General features: G+C 40.0%; 1 protein-coding gene across 1 annotated transcript in view; it reads left to right on the top strand.

The window, feature by feature from the left end:
* Positions 1–2437: 2437 nt before the first annotated feature.
* Positions 2438–12782, top strand: part of ZFYVE16 (zinc finger FYVE-type containing 16) — an 81277-nt gene continuing 70932 nt past the window's right edge. The window contains exon 1 of the mRNA XM_053587619.1: positions 2438–2550. The gene's annotated coding sequence lies outside the window, so the exon portion shown is untranslated. The remainder of the gene's footprint in view (positions 2551–12782) is intronic.

Here is a 12782-nt window from a genome sequence, read left to right as displayed (position 1 = left end):
TACTACATACCTCATTGCTGAATATCACTATGGTCACCTTCTAAGTACTCCCCTTGGGAAGCACCAATGCCAGTGCCTAGTCCACTCTTTAGAGAAATTTTGGAAACTTTTTTTCTGCAATGGCCAGAGCTGTTATAGTATTACCCTATAGTATTACATCAGTCTTGAATGTCATTAGTATGTCTTCCTTTCAGTAATTTCCCTTTCCTGCTGGTAAGGAAAAAAAGTCTTTGGGGGGCCAGATCAAGTAAATAGGAAGAGTGTTCCAACACAGTTATTTGTTTACTACCTGAAAACTCCCTCATACACAGTCCCATTTGAGCTGGTGCATTGTTGTGTTGCAACAACCACAAGTTGTTAGCAAAAAGTTCAGGTCAGTTCATCTAACTTGTGTACCAGCCTTTTTAGCACTTCCAAATAGTAAACTTGGTTAACCGTTCATGCAGTTGGCACAAATTCATGATGAACAATTCCTCTGATAGTAAAAAAGGTTAGCAAAATGTTTTGACTGATTTGTACTGATGGAGAATTGGCTAACTTCCATTGTACACGTTGATGCTTTGTTTCAGGGTTGTATGGGTACGCCTGTGTTTCATCACCAGTGGTAAGGCCACCTAAAACATCATCTTGCTTCTCCAAAAGGTTTGGCAAACTTTGACTCTCCTTTCTTTTTATTTACTGGTGAGCTCCTTTGGGAGCATTTTTGCACACCTCTTTCTCATGCCAAGATTTTCAGTTGAAATTTTCCTATTTCTCTATCAATGTTTACTTGGTTGGTTATGCTTCTCAGTCAGCTGATGATTTTGATGTGCGATTTGATGAATTTTTGCAATGTTTTGGTCAGTTCTGCTCGTTACTGGCCACCTGGACCCCTCTTCATCAGTGATGCTTTCTTTCCCCTCAAAGAAAACTTTATTCCACTTGTCCTCTGCTTTTTTCTTCGTGGCACTACCTCCATAAACTTGGACTAACTTTCCCAATTTTGCTCCCACTCTTGCCAAGTTTAACGAGAAATTTAATGTTTGTTCCTTGCTGTAGTTCAAGCTCTGATATTCTCACAAGGCTACACAAAAACATGCAACAGTAATGAACACCATTCAGCAAGACATTGATACATGGTAACATGAACACAGCTTTGAGAACGTGACATACCATTGTTATGAAGCCTTACTGAGTTGTTTGTAGTATGGTAAGCGCTGACGGCAAGTTCGAGAACTTAATTCTCAGATCTTTCCTTCTGTCCCCAATATGCATTCCTATACATGAGCCTGTTACCAGACTGTGGTTCCACAGGGCAGTGGCCGAACTTTCTTTTATCTGTGAACATCGCCTAACACACAGTAGGAAAAATGCATCCTCTATTTTGCATAATTATTCTGAGAATTAAAGGAGATAATGTAGGCAAAGCATCTCACGCATTATCTCACAGGTAGCACATTCTCAATAAATTACAAAAGTTTCCCCATTTAACTAAAACCACACAGTTCCACTGGAGTCTAGGAAAACCTAGATCAGAGATTAAATATCTCTGAAAGATCGGAAACTATAGTGGTAAATTGCAAATTTACGATGAGATCCCTGTTTCTGAAATCACATGCGACTGGAACACTCTTCAGACAGTATAATGCTCGCAAGTTCTGAAAGATCAGTAGGAACTTTGAGGTGTTAGAATCTTTTGGGAACTGATTTTTCCCCCAGTCTGTGATGAAACCCAGATCCCACACGGTGCTCTTCCTTCATTAAATTTATATGAAACTTGTAGTAAAAATAGCAAAGCTCCACGAGCACAAATGTACATCACGTGAGTGACACACTATTCTTCCATTTAGAAGTTAGCTTTTGTTTTTAGACAGGGGAGGCAGCTGTTCCAGAGGCCAGTGTTAGAAACGCAGAACTAAATCTAGAAGAGAAGGGTCGCAGCGGACGGCCCGTAGGCTGGAGCTCAGGATTGCGCTGAGAGCTTTTTATCGCTGCCGGGTGGGAAAAGGTGTGGGGTAGGGCTGCAAAACCAGTTTGAAGTAAAAAAGTTGGGTTCTCAGGAGGCCAGCCGCGCGAAGAGTAGGCCGGGACCGGGCTCGCGCAGCTCAGCCCCGAGCGCCGCGCGCGCCGGGCGGCCGGGGACGGCGGGGGGCGTGTCTAGGTCAGCGAAGGGCAGAGGAAGCCAGACATGACGCCGGTCGCCAGCTGAGCCGGGTTTCTGGTGGGAAACCGAGTCCCGACCTCACGCGAAACCTTCTGGCATCCCCGGCACCCCAGAACCTTCTCGGGCACTTCCGGCAAGTAGCCGGCGACCCCATTCGGACGCTGCGTCGCGCGGCGAAAGCGCCTGGGGATCGGAGGAGGCCGCGGACGCGGAGGAGGGGGCGGGGGTCTGTGAGCCAAAGGGAAGCCGCTTCTGCGCCTGCGCGGTCGGCTCGGCCGGGGAGGCGGAGGGCGGGGAAACAAACCCTGAGCCGGCGTCTCGCATTCCCGCGGCTCCCGCCCGGGGTCGCTCTTCACTCTGACTCGCGCTGCGTCGATCCTCAGAGAGCTCCGCGGGGCTGTGGGGAGGTAAGAGCCCCCCTTGACAGGCGGTCTTGGCCTCTCCTCACCCCTGCTGCCCACACCGAGAGGGGGGGTGGCCGCAGGATCCGCCACCCGGGCGCCGGGTCTAGCCCTCCTCTTCCTCTGGGGGCCGCGCCAGGGTCCCCTACTCGTTCTTTTCCCGAGCCCCGGTAGCTGGGCGGGGAACCCTGTCCCTCAAACCGCTTGTCCCGGCCTGGAGGACCGGACTGAGCTGGGAGGGCAATCTCGGCGGTTGTTTGCCGGGTCCCACCCACCCGGGCCGCAGGAGTGGCGGGCGGAGCTAGGGGAGCGACCCCGGGGCCGCGGCGCCGCCGGTCTCGCCTGGGCAGGGGCTGCGGCTACTGAAGGGGACCGCAGTTCCCCGGAGCGACAGCCTCTGCGCGGAAAGGACTCGGTCCCCGCAGGCTTTCATCGCTGCCGGTGCTCTCGCAATGCCGGTTCCCGCACCAGTGCACTTTCTTGGTCCTTTTCATGGACTAAAGGATGCGGTGTCTTTCTTGCCCAGTCTCTAACCTTTTCTTTGGTACCTTTGAAAAACTAACAGATGACCTTGCTTTTACATGATTAACTCCTTTGTACTACCGTGATTGCAAATCTGACATTCCAGGCTAAGGATGTTTCTTTCAATTCAACTTGTAGAAAAACTAGCCTGTACATTTGATGTATTAAGTTTATCCAATTTATTCAAAAAATAGGCAATTTGTTGCTTGCAGGTTCCTCCATTTTCATTTGAGTTTGTCATTTCTTGAGTTGGCAGAAGTTAGTGGTTTGATCCGGTAGAAGTGTATATGATTTTTCGCCTGGTTTCTTAACTTTTTTCCCCCTTGGATATTAAACTTCATGCTTAGTGGCAAAAATCTGAAAAATATAATAAAGTATGGGGAAAAATAATCAACCATAATTCCACCGTGTAAAAGTAATCAACCACTGTTAATATTTTGACTTTTTTTCCTTCAAGTCTTTTTCCCTTTATGCATTTTCTTAATTTAAGATGAGATTTTGTGCACAGTTGGATTGTCTACTTTCCTAAGTTAAAATTATATTTTAAGTATTTTTCCCTGTTTTTAAAAAGCTTTGTAAACATAACTTTATGAGTTTTAGATTATACAAGTAATTCATGAGTAGAGTTGTTTTCGAAACAGTTATATTACAAGTAAAGCTAAATTCCCTTTTAATTAGCCCCAATCATAATTTTACCACAGTTCATTTAACATTATGATTGGGAATAATCATACTTAAAATTATGGACGACCAAAAGAGTTTGTTTTTTAATGCAGTGTGTTTACCATTTTGGAAATTAAAACTCAGAAAATTTTATATGTTTCATTTATTTGTTGAAAAATAACAAACCTATTATATATTAAATAAGTTTTGAGTGAAAATTTTTCTTAAATAAAACTTATGGGACTCCGCGCCTGTACCTCAAGCGGCTAAGGCGCCAGCCACATATACCAGAGCTGGCGGGTTCGAATCCAGCCCAGGTCCGCCAAACAACAATGACAACTACAACCAAAAAATAGCCGGCCATTGTAGCAGGCGCCTGTAGTCCTAGGTACTTGGGAGGCTGAGGCAAGAGAATCCCTTAAGCCCAGGAGTTGGAGGTTACTGTGAGCTGTGATGCCATAGCACTGTACCCAGGGCCACAGCTTGAGTCTCAGAAAAAAAAAAAAATTAGGGGAAAGGATGGTATTTTAAATTTTTGCAAATCACCTTAATGTCCAGTTTTATAAATACTGCTGAATTTCCGTAGTTGCTCCTCTGGCAGTCTGTTGTGCTATCTTTCTTAGGTTGAAGCATATGAAGAAATTCCAGCCTTACACAGGTACATTGTTGGAAAAGGGAGGGTCTTTCAGGCCTTTTAAAAGGTTCTTGAGTAGGGGTCCCAAGACCACAGTTTGAGAAAGCTTGTTTGATTGATGGACTGTTAGGTTGTTTACAGTTTTACACTGTTCCAACCATTGCAACATTGAAAGTTTTTTGTGTTCTTTTGCACAAGTGTTTTTCTATAAGGATAACTTATTTTTAAGTTTGATAAATATTACCTTTGATGCCTACTTAATTTTTTGTTATATCTTAATGTTGGTATTAGGGTTGTTTTGACAAATGATTTGGTGAAATATATCTTTGCATGCTTTTAGTTGTTTTGAATTATTTTCCTTTGGGGGGGTTCTGGCAAAAACTAGAACAAGTATTACACAAATTCTAAAAGAGTTGTAACACTTGGGATCATTTTTTTCAATTTCTAAAAAGAATTGTTATATTAAAGATTGTGAATCTTTTTGAGGTTGTTGATATTTTGTTATATTGTTTTCCTGAGAGCTATGTCTGAGGTGCTTTTTTAATCACACCCTTACCAACTTTGAGTACCTTCATTATTAAAAAATTTTTGTTTTGATTTAGTAGAACATATACCTACAGTATCTAGTAAAGCAATGAGAATATTGCTTTACTCATTGCTTTACTAGTGTACTGGACATTTTTCGTAATCTTACTAGTTGTTCATATTATTTCCCTATTTAAGGTCCAGTGTTCAAGTGTTTTTCTAACAAATTTTGATTTTTCTTATTGTAAGGACACATACTATAATTTTTTTTTTTTTTTAGGAAAAGAACAAAATTATTTTCTTTTTCTGTTTATGAAAGTATACGCTTATAAAAAAGAATAGTATAAAGACAGGTAGTTCTGAAGGCTTATGTAATCCTATTTCTAGATATATGGCATTAACAGTGTGATGTTTGTTCCTCTATATTTTTTAAACTGGAGCTTTCCTATACTTTTTTTTAACACCTTATTTGTAAAAAATATGTTTATACTGTACATAAAGTTTTGAAATTTGATTTTCTCTCGTTTAACATTATATATTAGTTGTTTTTATATAGAAGCACATAAAACTCTAGTCAGAGTTTTATCCAGAGCAGTTTTAGGAACATGAATTCTGATATTTAGTTATTTGATGGTAGGCTCTTGTCCTCTTCTATATTCTCTTCCTAGGTGACTTATCTGTGTGTTGCCTGTTCTCAAATCTTTGTCTATCTCAGACTGCTCTCCTGCATTCCACATCTTTTGTTCAACTACCTAATGGATATCTTTCCCTGGATGTTCTCAAGGTACTTCACACAGTCCCAACGTGAATTCCTGTCTTCTCTTAAGCCTAATCCTCTTTGTATTGCTTGTCGTGGTCACTGGCACCACCATTTATCTACCCAGTTACCCAGGATGGAAAGCTGGTACACATAGTAACCCTAGCTTTCTCCCTGTTTTCACTCTCCAGGAGTTCTCATTCTTCAGCCATTTTTAGATCTATTTCCTTTTCTTCTCTTTTTTTTTTTTTAAAGACAGAGCCTCAAGCTGTTGCCCTGGGTAGAGTGCTGTGGCATCACAGCTCATAGCAACCTCCAACTCCTGGGCTTAAGCAATTCTCTTGCCTCAGCCTCCCAAGTAGCTAGGACTACAGGCGCCCACCACAATGCCTGTCTATTTTTTGCTGTAGTTGTCAATGTTGTTTAGCAGGCCTGGGCTGGATTCGTACCCGCCAGCTCTGGAGTATGTGGCTGGCGCCTTAGCTGCTTGAGCTACAGGCACCCAGCTGATCTATTTCCTTTTCATTGCCATTGTGTTGTCTCAGCTCAGGCCCTCCATGCTCCTGCCAGTTTTTTTTTTTTTTTTTTTTTTTCTTTTTTTTGAGAGACAGAGTCTCATTTTGTCACTCTTAGTAGAGTGCGTGTTATCATAGCTCATAGCAACCTTAAACCTTAAACATTGAGATTCTTGAGCTCAAGCCATTCTCTTGCTTCAAGTTGCTGGGACTACAGGTACCACCACAGCACCCGGCTATTTTTAGACACAGAGTCTGGCTCTTGCTCAGGCTGGTCTTGAATCTGTGAGCTCAGGCAATCCACCCTCCTTGGCCTCCTAGAGTGCTAGGATTTCAGTATGAGCCACTGCGCCAGGCTAAAAACCATTTTATTGTAAAGTAAATAAGGTAAAGATTTGTTTGTAAATCTGAGAGCACATAAAAAGCTAAGTGAGTAAAAATACCTCCTACAGCAGGTGGTCATCTGTGCACATGAATAAACTTCTTTAGAACAGATACTTTATTTTACTTTTCTATTATGTCTTCTACTGAATATGGTAGGTTGCTGCCACAAAAAAAGTACATCTTGATTGACTGAATGGGGAAATGCATGCAGGTTAATAGGATTTCTGTTAAAAGGCTTCAGTATACAGTATTTACATTGTAATGCCTTTTACCAATTATGGATAATATCCTACCTATTTGTATCTTTCTTTTTAAGCACCTCAAATAACATGATTCTTAGTAGGGCACTCCTATGCAGATGTGTTTTGTAAATAGATGTTATTTAATGAATTCTGTAATTTTTTTTTTTTTTGTAGAGACAGAGTCTTACATTATGGCCCTCGGTAGAGTGCCGTGGCCTCACACAGCTCACAGCAACCTCCAACTCCTGGGCTTAAGCGATTCTCTTGCCTCAGCCTCCCGAGTAGCTGGGACTACAGGCGCCCGCCACAACGCCCGGCTATTTTTTGGTTGCAGTTTGGCCGGGGCTGGGTTTGAACCCGCCACCCTTGGCATATGGGGCCGGCGCCTTACTGACTGAGCCACAGGCGCCGCCCCGTAATTTTTTTTTTTAAATTTTCTGGCTTTGCTAATGAGAAACTATTTCTAGACTTTTCAGTTCCTGTGCTTTATTCTTTAAGCACACCCTGTGTTCAGTAATAAGTTTTACTTATTTATTTTTATTTAGTGTTTATGTTTGTTTGTTTGTTTTTTGAGACGAGAGTCTCACTTTCTTGCTCCTGGTAGAGTGCCATGGTGTCATAGCTCATAGCAACCTCAAACTGTTGGGCTCAAGTGATCCCCTTACCTCAGCCTCCCAGGTAGCTGGGAGTACAGGTGCCGGCCACAGTGCCTGGCTAGTTTTTAGAGGTGGGGTCTTGTTCTTGCTCAGGCTGGTCTTGATCCACCCACTTAGCCTCTCAGAGTGCTGGGATTACAGGCGTTGAGCCACTGCACTTGGCCCTGTTTTATGTTTATTAAAGGCTATGTTAACCAGTTTGTTGTATTTCAAATTGTATATAAAACCAGTACATTGTACCCCATAAATGCATTAATGTACACAGCTATGATTTAATTAAAAAAAAAAGTAATGCCTGTACATAATGAGTCAAATGATACTTCAAGTAACAGTCCTCTGCCCCAATTCTTCTCACCCCTGAATCACATTCTGCAGAAGCAACCATCCTTAATCAGCACTTCCTGTCTGAATCACTCAGTAAGGAAAATGATTTGTACAACTATTTTCTCAAAGTTTCTTAAGGATGGATTGTTCATGATTTAGTAACATGTTAGATGCATAGGAGAGAAGATAATTTATTTTGTAAGTTGGATGCCTTAAGGCATTAAGGATTAAATCTCTTACTGAATGAATCCTTACTGAGAAAAGCTGCTCCAGAGTTAGTGACTTCTAGTTTTTTCAATAACACGTTTAGATGTTTAGCTGTATCTCCTACCCTCTTCCGTTCTATCCCAAGTTTCAGGTCTCTTTTGGTGGTTTCCTATTATAGACGATGAGTATTTTAGTTTGTTGCGCCAACTCCTACTTTAAGCACTGCACAGCACTTCTCCTCTCCACTCTGTATCCCCTAGTTATATGTTAACTTTTAGTTATTCACTATTTACATTATTTTTACTGTATATACACCTGAACCAGGTAAATATGATATTATTTCCTTTCTTGTATAATTATTTGTTTTTCCCACAGTTAATAATGATCTTAATTCTTTTGTATATCTATCATTCATGTATCTTTATAAATATGTTTTATATCTTGTAATGTATCTTTTATATTCTTTATTTGATATATTAATCCTTCAGACAAGATACAACTATCTCCTTTTAGTAGATTAAAATACATTTGATAGTCTGTGTTTGTTTTGCAACATCTTCCTATAATGGTCTGTCACCCTGTTTCCATCTTTTTTTTTTTTTGAGATAGAGTCTCATGCTGTCACCCTGGGTAGAGTGCCATGGCCTTATAGCTCACAGTGACCTCCAACTCTTGGGCTCAAGTCCTCTTGCCTCAGTTTTTCTATTTTTAGTAGAGATAGAGTCTTGCTTTTGCTCAGGCTGGTCTCAAACTCGTGAGTTCAGGCTATCCACCTGCCTTAGCCTCCTAGAGTGGTAGGATTACAGGTGTGAGCTATGGCACCTGGTCCTGCTTCCATCTTGAAGGGTTGTTCTCTACGCCTGTTGCACGGCTCTTTTCCTCAGCTGTCCTTGTATAATTGTCCGTGAATTCCATTTGTCTCTTTGCCGCATTGGATAGCCTATTTTCTGGATTTCAGGTGTTCCTTTTCCTTTATGTCTCCCTCATGTTGGTAGAACACATCTTTCAGTAGCTTCCTGAGAAAGACTGAAAAGGAGGCAAATCTGGTGGCTTTTGCATGTCTAAACCTTTTTTTATTCAATTCTCATATTTCTTTCATATCTAAGTATAAAATTCTAAGGTATAAATTGTTTAATTTTAGAATTTAACTCCATTTTTTGCAGCTTCTAGTATTGCTATTGAGAAGTCAAATGCTAGATATAATAACCAGTCCTTTAATTGTGACCTGATATTTATCCCTGGAAGCTTTTGTATTTATTCAACAAGTATGTATTGAGCACATTTTATACGTCAGGAACTGGTCAAGACACTTTGAATACATGAATGAATAAAAATACAAGTTCCCTGTCCTTAAGCTTAAATTCAGGAAAGGAGGAGTTGCTGCAGATGGTAAATAACAAATCTAATAAATAAATTATACAAAATATTAGAAGATTGTAAAGTAAATAAGTGCTTTAGAAAAGAGAAAAAGAAGAGCAGGAGAGGGTGGAGAGGTCCGTAGTGTTAGAGAGAAGAAAGAGTGGGATGCAGATTGTAGTATTAAATGGGGTGATCTTCCCTTAAACCAATCAGGTATTCTGAAATTTCATAATCATTTGAGTTGGTAAGAGTTTTTCATTTATGTGTTGGGACCTAAATGGACCCTTCACACCTGGAGACCATATCCTTCAGTTCTAGGGTATTTTATTTGGCAATTTCTTCTTTTTTCCCTCTTTTCTTTCTTTCTGAATCTTGTTATTTGAATATCAAACCTCATTAGATTGATTCTCTAATGTTATTATCTTTTCTCTTATTTTCCTTCCCTTTTGGTTTTACTTTTCAGGATATTTTCTAAACTATTTTCTCACATCTTGATTACATTAAAAAATAAACTTTTTATTTTAGAACAGTTTTAGATTTACAGAATTATTGCAGATAATAGAGTTCCCATGTACACCACAGCCAATTTATTATTAACATCTTACATTAATATGGTACATTTGTAAACGATTAGTGAACCAATATTATTATTAACTAAAGTCTGTACTTTATTCACATTTCCTCACTTTTTGCTTATTATGCTTTTACTATTTCAGGATCCCATCCAGAATACCATATTTTGTTGAATAGTCGTGTCTCCTTAGGTACCTCTTGGTTGTGACAGTTTTTTGGATATTTCTTTTCTTTGATGTCCTTGGCAGTATTAAGGACTATTGGTCATGTATTTTATAGAATAGCAATTGGGATTTGTCTCATGTTGTTCTCATGATTAGATAGGGGTAATATGTTTGGAGGAGGAAGACAACGGAGAAAGTGCCATTCTCATCATGTCACGTCAAGCGTATGTACTATCGGTATAATTTATCACTTTTGACTTGAGCTTTGATCACCTGGCTTAAAGTTATGTTTGTTAGCTTTTTTCACTGTAAAGTTATGTTTTTTTCCTCCCTTTCTGTACTCTTTAGAAGCAAGTCACTATATATGGTGGATACTTAAGGCAGTGGGGAGTTCTACTTCCTTGAGAGTAAGAATTGTTTGGAATTGTATTTGCATGAGAGATTTGTTATCTTTCCCATTTATCCAGTCATTTCTTTATGTTGGTATGAAGTCATAGTTTTTTTTTTTTTTATTGTTGAGGATTCGTTGAGGGTACAAGAAACCAGGTCACATTGATTGCATTTGTTAGGTAAAGTCCCTCTTACAACCATGTCTTGCCCCCAAAAGGTGTGGCACACACCAAGGCCCCACCTTCCTCCCTCCTTCCCTCTCTCTTCTCTTCCTTCCCCCACCCCTCCCTCCTTTCTCTCTCTCTGCTGTCCCCTTCCCTACCACCACCATATCCTTAATTGTTCTCATATCAAAATTGAGTACATAGGATTCATGCTTCTCCATTCTTGTGATGCTTTACTAAGAATAATGTCTTCCACTTCCATCCAGGTTAATACAAAGGATGTAAAGTCTCCATTTTTTTTAATGGCTGAATAGTATTCCATGGTGTACATATACCACAGCTTGTTAATCCATTCCTGGGTTGGTGGGCATTTAGGTTGTTTCCATATTTTGGCGATTGTAATTTGAGCTGCAGTAAACACTATAGTGCAAGTGTCCTTATGATAAAAGGATTTTTTTCCTTTTGGGTAGATGCCCAGTAATGGGATTGCAGGATCAAATAGGAGGTCTAGCTTGAGTTCTTTGAGGGTTCTCCATACTTCCTTCCAAAAAGGTTGTATTAGTTTGCAGTCCCACCAGCAGTGTAAAAGTGTTCCCTTCTTTCCACATTCACACCAGTATCTGCAGTTTTGAGATTTTGTGATGTGGGCCATTCTCACCGGGGTTAGATGGTATCTCAGGGTTGTTTTGATTTGCATTTCTCTAATATATAGAGATGATGAACATTTTTTCATGTGTTTGTTAGCCATTCGTCTGTCATCTTTAGAGAAAGTTCTATTCATGTCTCTTGCCCATTGATATAAGGGATTGTTGGCTTTTTTCATGTGGATTAGTTTGAGTTCTCTATAGATCCTGGTTATCAAGCTTTTGTCTGATTGAAAATATGCAAATATCCTTTCCCATTGTGTAGGTTGTCTCTTTGCTTTGGTTATTGTGTCCTTAGCTGTACAGAAGCTTTTCAGTTTAATGAAGTCCCATTTGTTTATTTTTGTTGTTGTTGCAATTGCCATGGCAGTCTTCTTCATGAAGTCTTTCCCCAGGCCAATATCTTCCAGTGTTTTTCCTATGCTTTCTTTGAGGATTTTTATTGTTTCATGCCTTAAATTTAAGTCCTTTATCCATCTCGAATCAATTTTTGTGAGTGGAGAAAGGTGTGGGTCCAGTTTCAGTCTTTTACATGTGGATATCCAGTTCTCCCAGCACCATTTATTGAATAGGAAGTCTTTCCCCCAAGGTATGTTCTTGTTTTGTTTATTGAAGATTAGGTGGTTGTAAGATGTTAGTTTCATTTCCTGGTTTTTTATTCCATTCGAAGTGTCTGTGTCTCTATTTTTGTGCCAGTACCATGCTGTCTTGACCACTATTGCTTTGTAGTACAGCCTAAAATCTGGTATGGTGATGCCCCCGGCTTTTATTACTAGGAACTGCCTTATCTATATGTTTTTTTTTCTGGTTCCATACAAAACGCAGAATCATTTTTTCCAGATCTTGAAAATACAATGTTGATATTTTAATAGGAATGGCATTGAGTAGGTAGATTGCTTTGGGAAGTATAGACATTTTAACAATGTTGATTCTTCCCAGCCATGAGCATGGTGTGTTCTTCCATTTGTTAATATCCTCTGTTATTTCCTTTCTTAGGATTTCATAATTTTCTTTATAGAGGTCCTTCACCTTTTTTGTTAGGTATATTCCTAGGTATTTCATTTTCTTTGAAGCTATGGTGAAGGGAGTTGTGTCCTTAATTAGCCTCTGGTCTTGACTGTTATTGGCATATACAAAGGCAACTGATTTTATATCCTGAGACATTACTGTATTTTTTGATGACTTCCAGGAGTCTTGTGGGGTTCTCTAAGTATAAGATCATGTCATCAGCAAAGAGGGAGAGTTTCACCTCCTCTGCTTCCATTTGAATTCCCTTTATTTCCTTGTCTTGCCTAATTGTATTGGCTACAACTTCCAGCACTATGTTGAAAAGTAATGGTGACAGAGGACAACCTTGTCTGGTTCCAGTTCTAAGAGGAAAAGCTTTCAGTTTTATTCCATTCAGTAAAATATTAGCTGTGGGTTTGCATAGATAGCTTCAGTCAGTTTCAGAAATGTGTCACCTATGCCTATACTCTTCAGTGTTCTAATTAGAAAAGGATGATGGATTTTATT

This window comes from Nycticebus coucang, chromosome 1 (assembly GCF_027406575.1).
Source record: "Nycticebus coucang isolate mNycCou1 chromosome 1, mNycCou1.pri, whole genome shotgun sequence".
Classification (NCBI taxonomy): domain Eukaryota; kingdom Metazoa; phylum Chordata; class Mammalia; order Primates; family Lorisidae; genus Nycticebus; species Nycticebus coucang.
This window is presented reverse-complemented; position numbering and strand designations above follow the sequence as displayed.